Genomic DNA, 11,211 nt, shown 5'->3' on the forward strand with positions numbered 1-11,211 from the left:
TTTTTGAATTTGGACAGACTTAAAGAAGTGGCATCAAATTTGAAGGGCACCCAATCAATCTGTTGTCCTAGCTGCATGAAATTGTATTTCCCTGCCACTTCATATCTTATTTGCAGCAGCTGGGCTGTAAGTCATTGGTGATAACATTCTTTATTATGCAGCCGTGTTTATGAACTGTGCCTGGAAAGAGATGATAGAAATATGCAGCAATATGCAAAGGGGGGGCTGCTGGGGGAGGGGGAATAAATGCTAGTTGCTAGGGCAACCGTGGGGCTATTTTGGGCATCAAATTTTACAGATGATGAAAAGCATTTTCATGTGATGGTTGGTCTCTCTGGGAAGAGAAGGGGAGAGAGGGCACACAATAAACCAGGAAGATAATAGTCAAGAAGGCAGTCATTTAATTTTTTATTTTTTTTGTATATAAATACATGTATAGTTTCAGCTATCCCAAAAGCACATTAAAACCAAAGGAGTTGGCAAAGGAGAGGGGTTTGGAATAACCACAGAGGCAATGGCATGCTGGTAGGTTGGAGGCTCTCCCAGAGGAGTGGCTCTCGGGCCGCTGTCCTCAGGCAAAAACCTCCAACCTGGAGCAGCCGAGGTGTTTCCCACCATGTACATGGGATGGCTGCTCTTTCTCTAGCTCCATTGCGGTGATGCTTCTTTTAATTAGGTTTTGCTGGAATGGTGTTGGCTCTGAAGAATAGCCAACGTAGGAGCGCTGTTTGTTGTTTGAGTCACTTAAAATCCTTGGGACTCTGCATACGTTGGGCATTGAGCTGGGTAAAATGAACAGCAAGTGCTTTCAGCCTGAAACCTCTTTCAACTCCAAAATAACGTGACTCTCTTATTGCTCTGAAGTTGTGTTTTTAATTAAGCAGTTATCAGTAGCGGTGAGATTCTTCTCGAATAATTAAATCAAGGTGGTTTAGTGACTAATTGTGAAGCGAATTGCTGAGACCATAAGGCTGCTTTTGAGACAGCCTGTTTTCTTTCAGAGAATTAATCCAAGTGATGTGTGCAGCTCAGAAAGTAGAGCACTCTGCTGGATAACAGGACATGCTTTGTTTCTTAGAACTGCATCTTTCGAATTCTGCTTCCCTGCCTTTCAGTTTGCTTCTCCACAAACATGCTTTGCTGCTTTGTTGTTCTTTTTCACCTGTTGCCCTGCAAAGCTCAGTATGGAAGGCTGCAAAGGCAGCCTGCAGCAACCTGGTTACCAAATAACATCACCATGAACCTGTGATGAGATCGTGTGTGTGCATGGAACAGGACTTTCTAGTTGGGATTTCCCAGCTTCTGGCCCAGGCTGCTCTGAGCCAGCCCTGTTCCTTGCATCCCAGTATTGAATGCAGTGGTTTTGTTGTTTGCATGCCAAACTGGGACGTAGATCGCTTGCTTGGCATGTAGTGATTCTCTTGCTGTTGCACATCTCAGATATAAATAGCCAGTGGATATCTGCTGTCCTATTAATTTGTACTTGTCAGGGAAGCAAGGGGAAATCCCATGCACAAACCCCGAGTGTGTGCAGGCCTACGGCCCCATCTGTGGCATCGGTGTCCATCCACGTGCCTTCTTGCTCAGCCTTATTGAAACGTCTGGGTAGTGTTGGATGTCCCATCCATGATTCTTTGTTACACCTCACAAGCCTGCAGCCCACCATGGGGATGTTATTTTATGTTCTAGGTAACGATGTGAAACTGGCTTTAGCACCATCCTGGCTCTCTGCTGGGAGGACCACTGCTGGAGGTGGTACTGTTAGGGAAGAATCGATTCCTCAGAGTCTTTTCAGGAGCATTCCTGCTGCTCCCTTTGGGATTTGGGCCTCTGGGCCTCAAGGATTTCCTATAGCACAAAGAGCTGAAGCCATCCTTGCTCTAAACTACAACAACCAGTGGTACAAACACAGGAGTGAAACTTGAGAATAACACAGATTTAATTTCTTGTTTTCTCAGGACATGGAAGCTTCTGGCTCTGAATTTAAACCTGAAGACAGTCGAGATGTCATTGACAGGCAGGTCAGTCTCTTGGATTTAATTGTTTTTTAAATGAATAACGAAATAGTGCTGTTAACGCCGATTGTGTCCATGCCTTCTACATGCCCTGTTTTGCACAAATGAATCCTTATCATTGCTGAGATGTGTTATGGAAAAGGCAGCAGAACCAGGCTGGTGTTTTTGACTTGGAACTCAGTTTCAGGATGGGCACGAGCTCTCTGTGAAGCAATTTGGTGTAAGATATGGAGGCAGATCGAGGCAGATTGATTTGTGTGAGCCTGAGGATGCAAATCCTGCAGGAGGTCCTGCACTCGTTCAGATCTCTGTCCCCACTGCCTTTTTGTGGGGAACAAAGGGGAGGTGCTCTATGAAACTTCGTGTGATCTGCAGATTCCTTCTGGAATAGGACAAGTGTTCAAAAACAAACAAACCCACCCTGCAAATATTTGTTTAAATGTTCCGCTTTTACAGTTTATATTCCATTTGCATGTGGGATGGGGAAATGATGCATTTTAATCCAAACAGTGGAAATGAGAATGAGAGAGAAACCAGCAGATAAAAAATGTGTGTTCTATCAGCCCGCTTCCAGATTTAGTTCTGTCTACATGCATATGCACTGTTATAACATCTTGTGTGTATGTGTGTGTTTGCATAGATATATATACACACACATATATATATGTGCATTTTGTCTAGAATTTTATGTTATCATAACCTAAGTGGCAGCCCCACACCTGCCAGCTCTCCAGCCCATTTGTCAGATGCTTTCAGTGGTTGTTGCCCAAACTATAAGGAATCTAATGAAGTTTGGCTTTGCTTAACAGCCTTGGAAAGAGAAGTTCTTGCCTCTGTATCCTATGCATGTCAAACTCAGGCTGGTAGGGTTATTTAGGAAATCCTGGGATATGAGGAGAAAAAACACCAACTCTTTCTGCAGAACGCCCACCTTTGCTGCTGCTGCTGCTTTTGGGATGCGACCCTCCTCTTGTCTGCCCACCCCATTCCCTGGAGCTGCAGCCCCCAGTGACCGTGGGATGTAGGATCAATGCCCCAGTGATGCTCAGCACTCACAGCACAGCTTTGCCCACTGCTGGGCTCTGTCCCGCCCGCCTGAGCAGCCCTTCCCCTGCAGGCAATTCAGAATTTCCTCTCCGAGCGTGCCTCCCCTCTTCAGATGTGCTGTACAATGTCTCTCCACTGGATACCCACTGAATGCCTAATTTTTAACCACTCTGGCTGTCAGATCCACAAAAGCTGTTACTGGAGGTGTTTGCATAAAAGAGCTCCACTATAGGTATCTGAGAGCAGCTGGCGATGCTCTAGACAGTATCCAGCAGTGTTGAGCCAGGCAGGATGCTTTAGTCTCCCTGGCTTAATGGTTATGTGCATTTTCTTAATGTACCCTCCCCTCAATTGGCTCTTAAATTAGCATTCAGGATGTGTCCAGCCTAGAAAGAAACGAAGTTTGGAGACTCTTCATTTCAGGCGAGATTTGTGATATTGTTTGAAAATAAAATCATGGCTGGGCTGGGTTCAGCACTGCAGGCTTGGCCATGGCTCTAGGATGAGGCGATGCCACAGTGGTTTTGTCTGATCTGATGGCATTCCCAGGCTATAGTTTAAGGAATTTTTTATGAGCAGAAGTCACCTGAGAGAAGCACTGGGCAGTGGAGCCTCAGCACCACAATGCCTTATGTTGGTGGCAACCTCTGGTGTTACTGCAGGCTTTGGGATGAGATGTGATAATGATGATAACCGTGGAAAAACGCTGAAGGATGAGTTGCCTTGATGAGCACAGAAGCACAGAGAGGCAGGTCGTGTTTTGCTGTGGCTTACAGGGAACAAACCACGTATCTCAGTGCTACTCCTGGGCTCGTGGGGTGCTCAGAGGACAAATAACTGCTGCCAAAGTGAATATAATCAAAGAATAAGGGAAGATTGGATGTTAGAAATTAAGTTGTTATAAATTAAAGCAGCTCTGCTGAGCTCCTTGCAGTTACCCCAGGTGTTTGCCAATGCAACAGGGAGGGCTTGACTCTATTTTTCCAGCTGGTGATTGGCTGGAAAATGGCATTTTCTGCTACGTAAGTAAAAGTGAGTGGGGTAACTTTGTCATCAAAACAGAATATTTTGTGTTGGAGTCTCTGTGTGTACTGTAAACCAGACAGACCTGTTGTCCTCTTACAGGCTTTAAATTACACAGGCAAATGTAATTACCCATTCTCTTTGTTATTAGTGTGCAGCTAGGAAGCTCCCAGCTATCGGCCCTTTCTTGGTATTTCAAAGCTTACTTACAAGATGCATCCTTGATATTGAACACAATGAGATGTCCTTTTTTTTTTTTTTTTAAATTCAATTAAACATTTGCCTACTGTGACTCTTTATTCACTGCAAATTGTCTCTGTAAATAATCTTCATCAAAAGTCAGAACCAATCCCCATTAGTTGTTTAGATTAATTAATGAGTCCCCCTGGAGCCACCCAAATGAATTCAATTTAAACGTCAACAACTTGGCTATGGAGTTTCCCAGGTTGGCATTAAGACAATATTAAACCTGCAATAAGTCACATTTAAAATGTTAATTCAAAGAAGCTCTCCATTTAGAGCATTTAATTAAATCCTTAAATAAACTGCATGGGCTCAAAACCAGATGGTTCTGCATTTTCATTGCAGCAGAGAGCCTTGAAGTCATTGAGGGAAGTAATATTGGAGGCATGGTGAAGATAACCAGGATATATAGTGTAATAAAATCTAATCTTGTTTCCAGCAGGGAGATTCAGTGTATGTACACAACCTAGGCTAAAATTGTAAGTTAATTACATTAACCCCAGTGTACTCTGGTATCTGAGCAGCCAGAGATGAAATTAGTCTTTTTCCTATCATAAGATTCTTTTCAACTTCACTATATTAATTTTTAGCCAAATACTTACTCATAAGGAAAATTGAAGTTAATGTAACCAAAGACAAAGTAATGCAGTCTTAATATTCTGAAGGGATTACGGAGGGCCGTGAAAATACACTTTGCAAATGTCACTCACTTTGAATGGATTTGTGGTGGGAAGGTGGGGGAAGAAGAATTATGGCTGTGATCCGCACCGCGCTGGGGTTTAATAAAAGTCGTGATTTCAGAAATTTGGGCCTGAGGAAGAGAAATAAATAACGTGTCGGGACCTCTGCCTGGGTGAGGTGTGGTGAGTCATCTCCTCTGCTCCGCAGAGCCGTGAGATCTGCACTGAGGCAGTGGCACAGGTTGCCCATAGAGGCGGTGGTGCCCCATCCCTGCAGACAGCCAAGGTCAGGGGATGGGCTGTGAGCACTGATGGAGCTGTGGGTGTCCCTGCTCAGTGCAGGGGTGGCACCAGATGGCCTTTAGGGTCCCTTCCAACTCCAACCATCCCGCGATCCTATGCTACTGATACTCCAGAAGATGATTTGGGTTAGGATGCTTCATTCTTCAGTACTGTTTTATTTACTCCCAGTGGTTTGGTGGCCTATACTTTGCAGTCCGTGTTGTGCTTCCATTCTCTGAGGACCCAACCCTCCCCATGTGCTGCAGGATCCTCCTGCCTGGGGCTTCCCTCTATGGTGAGAAGGTCTTAACTCAAGGAATGAAAGTCACCACAAGAAAATTCAGCTTGCTCCCTCCCCGTGAGCTGTAAAACATGTGGCTGAGGGAGATGAATGACTTTTTTTCCTGTTAATAAGCCGGAAAGTGGAATTTGATTCCCCCAAAGTATGGAGCTCTTCCGGTTGGGGAATAAAGCAGATGGGAGAGGAAGTCTGCTTCAGTGGAAATGCAGATCTGTGCTGTTTGGTGTTTCTGGGGGCTGGGAGCCCATCCAGAGTGGGACATGAGCAAAGTCAATGGCACAGACTTCACATGTTTGATAGTGAAATGGCATAGAGCTGGTGATGCTGCTCTGCATCTGCTTGCGCTGGGGCTGGGAGGACCCCCCCAGAGCTGCATTTCCTTGAAGGGCTCTGTGCTGCTCCTTGCCCTCCCACCCCTCCCTGCCCCATCCTGCAGTGCTGAGGCTTTCACCCTGCACCCCCAGTCCCTTCCTGTTGTTGTAGTGTCTGCATCATGCTGCCAGGATGTGGTCACCTCCTTCCCAGGGCTTCGTGATGAGCCACTTGTGTGCTGGGTGTGTGTGGGGGGGAGGGTTACTGCTCTATGCTTCTTTATCTGGGAGGGCTGAAGGAGCATGGAGAGCTTCCTGTCCCATGCTTTGAGAGGCCCCAGCTGAAATAATCTGGAAATCCCCTTGAATGTGGCCTCCTATGAAAAAGTACTCCAATTCAACCAACCACCAGAATAACAAATTCTGAATCTTTAAAACTGGGAGATTTTCTCCGCTGAGGAAGACATCAGAAAACATGGGTGAATTTTCCCCATTCTATCTTTTCACCTTCTCAGATGGTATTTATCAAAGGGCCACCTGGGCGCCAGCTGGTTGCTGTGCTGCAGGGTGCCTGGGTGCTCACACGAGCATCTCCTTTAGGAGCCCCTTTGAGCCTACAGAATGGGAAGCTTTGCAGGGATCTGACTGGGATGTGACTGAGAAATCAGACTTCGCACTTTCTTAGGCAATTCTAGAGGAGTAGGCTGCCCGTGGCTCCCCTTGCTCAGATGAAGATGCTGCTGTTTCCTCATACTGGTGCAGCTCCCAGCCTTGGTAACTCCCCAAGGAGGACTTGCACTTTGTTGAGGCTTAGGCTGAGTGATTAAACATGAGAAATCATTCAGAGCAGTGTGAATGTGCTGGCATCTCTATTAGTGTGAAGCAAAGAGGATGGACAAGTGCTGGGAGAAGGGTGCCAAAGACTTTTCCTTTCTTTGGGATAGGACAGCAGGGCATGAGACGTGTTTGGTTGTGGGGAGCTGGACTTGAGAGCTGATTTGGTCATTAAGAATACTGCCCGATTTCATATTATTGATTAATGAGGATTCATTTGATAGTATTAGGCAGCTCTTTACTTATTAAAGATAAAAGCTCGCTGCCTCTAGCACTGGTGTGCACCCTTCCCTTTCCTGCTCGCCCTGTGCCAGACTCTGCAGTGTGTTACCCCGCATCCCATGGCTGGTGATGGGCTGTTAGTTGACGCTGTGAGGGTGCAAAACAAACGAGGAGAAAACCAACAAGCCCAGAACGCTCCTTCCATCACCCAGTAAGCTGTTTCCCTGGCAACATCAAGTTCTCACAGTGCGACTGCTCTGGGATCACCCTTCCCAGAGGTACCCCTGTGAGCTGCTCTGCTTGTAGGGCTGCCTGGTGGCAGTGGGGATGTCTGACATCGCACAGAACTGGGCTGGGAGGCAGAGAGAGGAGGAACATTGGTGTGGTCGTTTAAAGATATTTTTTATTCATATTTTTTCCCATCTTCTGAACCCATCTCTACCTGGTTTCCTTCTCACCAGGTCTGGCATTTTGAACTCCCCTCTCCTGCAGGTTTCTGCCTCCACATCCCTGCTATGGGGTGATGGTGTGAATGCATAGCGGGCTGTTGTGCCAGCACGCTGGAAGAGGCACTACAAACGCCACTCATTGTGCTGGCTGAGCTCCTACAGAGCTGGCATGCTCTTCATTTCCTAACACCATTTAAAGTGCCAAAGCTGTACAAAAGCTCACCCAGCCACACAGTCCCAACAGAAAGGCTCTGACTAACGAGTTACTGTGCACTTAGCTGTGCCTTTTCCAGCTCTGTTTGACCCTGCATGCATCAGCCCCTTCCCTAGGTGTTACCCACTGAGCCATCACAACCTTCGGGAGGTTTTGGAGCAGCACCTAGCTGGTATTTACCTGCAATTTTCTCTGTTTGACTTCAGCAATCATGTTTGTCCTTTTCTCCACTGTTCTACTGCTCCCCGTGCTATACGAAGTGCTAGGGCAGGTTATATTTAAAGCCTCTTTTATTTCTGCAGGACAGGGATTTAAGAGTGTCTTAAAAGAGCCTGGGGCCAGGGAGGGCTCGCTCACCTCTTGGTGGCCCCAGTAGACTCCTATTATTTGGGAGTGTTCTTAAAATCTTCCCAGCTATTGGTATTTCAGACATCGTATTTGATTTTTTAAGCTTTAATGGTGCAATAGGAACAACGATGTGGACACAACGTAGTACCAAGCTACCAACTACAGAGGCTTTAGGTAGATGGATGCCTAAATTGGTGGATTTGCTCTGCCCCACTCTGACCTGAGAACAGTGTTTTGGTATGAAAAGGTTTTTAAGTGCAGCCATGACTGGATGAAGGGCAGGGGCATTTGCCAAGGGAGTTCAGTCGCAGCATTCAGCCTCTACTTCTGGCCACCCAACTCCCCATCCCCTGTGTTCCAGCGCAGTTCTTGAGTTTGCTCTTTTTCTCCTTAAAAGTAGAGCTCCCTGATGGAGATAATTAAGGATTGCTGCAGGTCTGTAGGAGCTGACTATGATGTTTTTCGCACAGGTGACTACTAATTTCCAGCACAGTGGGTCTTGCCCACTAAATGCTCCACAGCCCCATGGTGCCTACCCTATTACGAGGAAGGAGGATTTTCCTACACGGCTCTGCTGGCTCAGCTCTTCTCTTGGTGAAGTCAATGACAAACCTCAGCTTGCCTCCAGGGCTCACAATGAGCTGCTCTTTCGTGCAGCTGAAAATCCCCCCCCACACACAGTGGTGACACCCGGATGCTTTGCAGGTGCACCGTGCCTGTTGCCTAAACAAAGCCTGGTCTGAAGTATGGATAGGAAATAAATATTTTAGCAAAGACCTTTTGGTTGCTTTGATGACATTTCTTCCCATCCCAGCTGCATTCCTCTATAGTGATGTAGGGATGATATGGTGGAGGGATATATTGTCTATTTTTCCCCAGGTAGTTCCTGGAGGGTTTGCATGGTGCAGTTTTGCTCATCCCGCTCCAGAAGGTTCTGCAGCACATGGAGCTGCAGGGTGTCCAAAGGCAAAGTGGAAGGAGTGTTTTTGGGACAATTTGTTTGTATTTGTGGGGTTTTGAGGTTTGTTTTGTTGCGGCTTTTTGGATCACTTTGTATTCTCCGTGCTTAGTTTCAAATGAGCAATAAAGCCAAGACTCTCCTCACCTGCGGTCATTAAATGTCTTGCAGCGTTGTTTGTAAGACCGGGGGATCTTGGTGAAATCCCACCTCGATTAATTATACACTGCTTCCCCAAAGTTCTGCTGCCGGTTGCAGCACTTTCCCCTCCTTTTTGTGTTGTCAATTAGAGTGCTGGCTTGTTAGCTGTTTTATTATCTGTTTCCTTTTTATAGAGGCTCAGAGGTGGGTCTGTCGGTGTTGGAAGAAATACGCAGTAAATAGTTTGCATACTGCAGCGTCGTGCTTAAGAAAAGCTTTAAGGAGATCTGCGGATGAGAATCTGTTTGCTTTCCTCTAAATGAGGGCGAATGCAGCAAGTGCATCAAAGCTGTCTTACCATGGAGCACCTGGCTCCACCTGTGGCAATTTCTTCCTAATATCCAGCCTACACTTCTCCTGGTGCAGTGTGCATTGGGTAACCCTGCTCCTGACCCACGCTCACTGTGCTCCTGGCATTGACCCACTCATCCAAGTGCCACTGGGAATGGGACACTTGGTCACACGGTTGTGCCATGTCAAACACAGCTCAGCTCTGGTAGCTTCTCCCACCTTTGACTAATTGCTGACCTGACATCTTTCTGATAGTGACCTTGTTTCAGCGAGTAATTCAAGTATCTTTCAGTGTCAGAAATAATAAGTGCCACAGTGAGATGAACAAGCAGAGCTTAAGTTGAGCACAGATTAATGGGGTTTTAATATTCCTAATTTAATCACTCCTTTCTGTCTGAGTGTGTGCAACATGATGTAGCAGCTAATTATTTTTTTAACCATGATGAGGATCTTTCCTAATCATTTTTATATTTAACATGAATGAAGGGAGGGCAGTGATTAATGAGGGAATAAATCTCACGAAACAGAAGCAAGCACATGATCAGTTAAAAATACAGCTGTCTGTTGTTTTTTTTTTTTCCTCCTCCTTTTCCTGCACAGCTCATAGTTCACCAGCTGCACCTTCTTGGCTCAATAGCTGTCCTCAGCCCTTCGCCCATCCCTGGGTGGCTCTGCTGGCATCGCTGTGCATGAACATCTCTGGTGAATGCAGTGTTATTTTTCTTTTGTAAAGAAAAGAAAAAAAATGCCCCACTAGATCCGTTAATGGTTGGATAAGATGTCTTTTCAAATATTTGTTCCTGACAGGGTGTTTGGAATTGCAGATGAGAAGCAAACCAGCTCTCAGCATCTGTCTGTTGCTACTGTACGTTTCCATTGTGCAGAGCAGAGACAAAGCCAGGCAATTCAGAGCTGAAGTGGATACTCTTGAAAGGTTTTTCCCCCTCTTCCCTCCTGTTTCCCACGTTTAGCTGCTTCTCCTCTCTCTCTAACCTCTATTTTTTCTCCTTTCTCCCAGCCCCCATGGTTTTAGGAGCCCGTCCTCTGCCTGCAATTCCTCCCTTCTCCCTCTGCCAGCCCCTTTGTGCAAATAGATCGACTATTTTAGGGTTTCTCCTGAGCTCTCAGGTTGTAGGACAATTCAGGCTGAAGGTTATGATGGCCCGAGGTGTGATGTGGGGCTGTTTTCCCCCCATCTGAGTGCAGCACACTGATTTGTCACCAGCATCACCCAATGGCTCCAGCCAATGTCCAGAGTCAGTGCTCATGGCTCTGACGATGCAGCATTGCTGTGTCTCTTTGCTGCAAACCCAGCATCCCTGTGTTTGTTCACAGAAAGCTCTAACCAGGAACCCAAGGTGCCCCTCCATTATCTGTGGCCATAGACAATCTATTCTGTTTTTCTTTTTGGTGGGGAGATTCTGTACATGGAAGTGATGCGATGAGTTCTTGGCAGTGTGGGGTCACTCTGATGCGTCTCTCCTCCCCAGCTAACGAGCAGAATTTTAATAACTGCTTGAGATGAGTGGTGCCTGAGCAGTGCTGGCAGCTGCCCCCTAACCTCGGCATCTCTGCAGATAGTGAAATTGATCTAATTGGACTAAAAAAGGAAAACTAGGCAGAAATATGACTTCTTTTGCTTAACACCTTGTCATTGCCTGCTTGTTGGGTAAGAGGCAGTGAGCTCAGGGGTCAGCATCCCAGCCACTGGTGACGTGCCTATGGCTCAGTGGGCATTTGGGATCTGAGATCCCAGCTCTGCAAGTAGGTGGGGTCCAAAGAGCTGAGGGTG

General features: G+C 46.4%; 1 long non-coding RNA gene across 1 annotated transcript in view; it reads left to right on the forward strand.

The window, feature by feature from the left end:
* LOC109370542 overlaps window positions 1-8,738 on the forward strand; it is a 16,730-nt gene extending 7,992 nt beyond the window's left edge. The window contains exons 2-3 of the long non-coding RNA XR_002120782.1: window positions 1,959-2,021; window positions 8,440-8,738. This is a non-coding gene — a long non-coding RNA (uncharacterized LOC109370542). The remainder of the gene's footprint in view (window positions 1-1,958; window positions 2,022-8,439) is intronic.
* The last annotated feature ends 2,473 nt before the right edge of the window (window positions 8,739-11,211 follow it).

This window comes from Meleagris gallopavo, chromosome 20 (genome assembly GCF_000146605.3).
Source record: "Meleagris gallopavo isolate NT-WF06-2002-E0010 breed Aviagen turkey brand Nicholas breeding stock chromosome 20, Turkey_5.1, whole genome shotgun sequence".
In the NCBI taxonomy this organism is placed as follows: domain Eukaryota; kingdom Metazoa; phylum Chordata; class Aves; order Galliformes; family Phasianidae; genus Meleagris; species Meleagris gallopavo.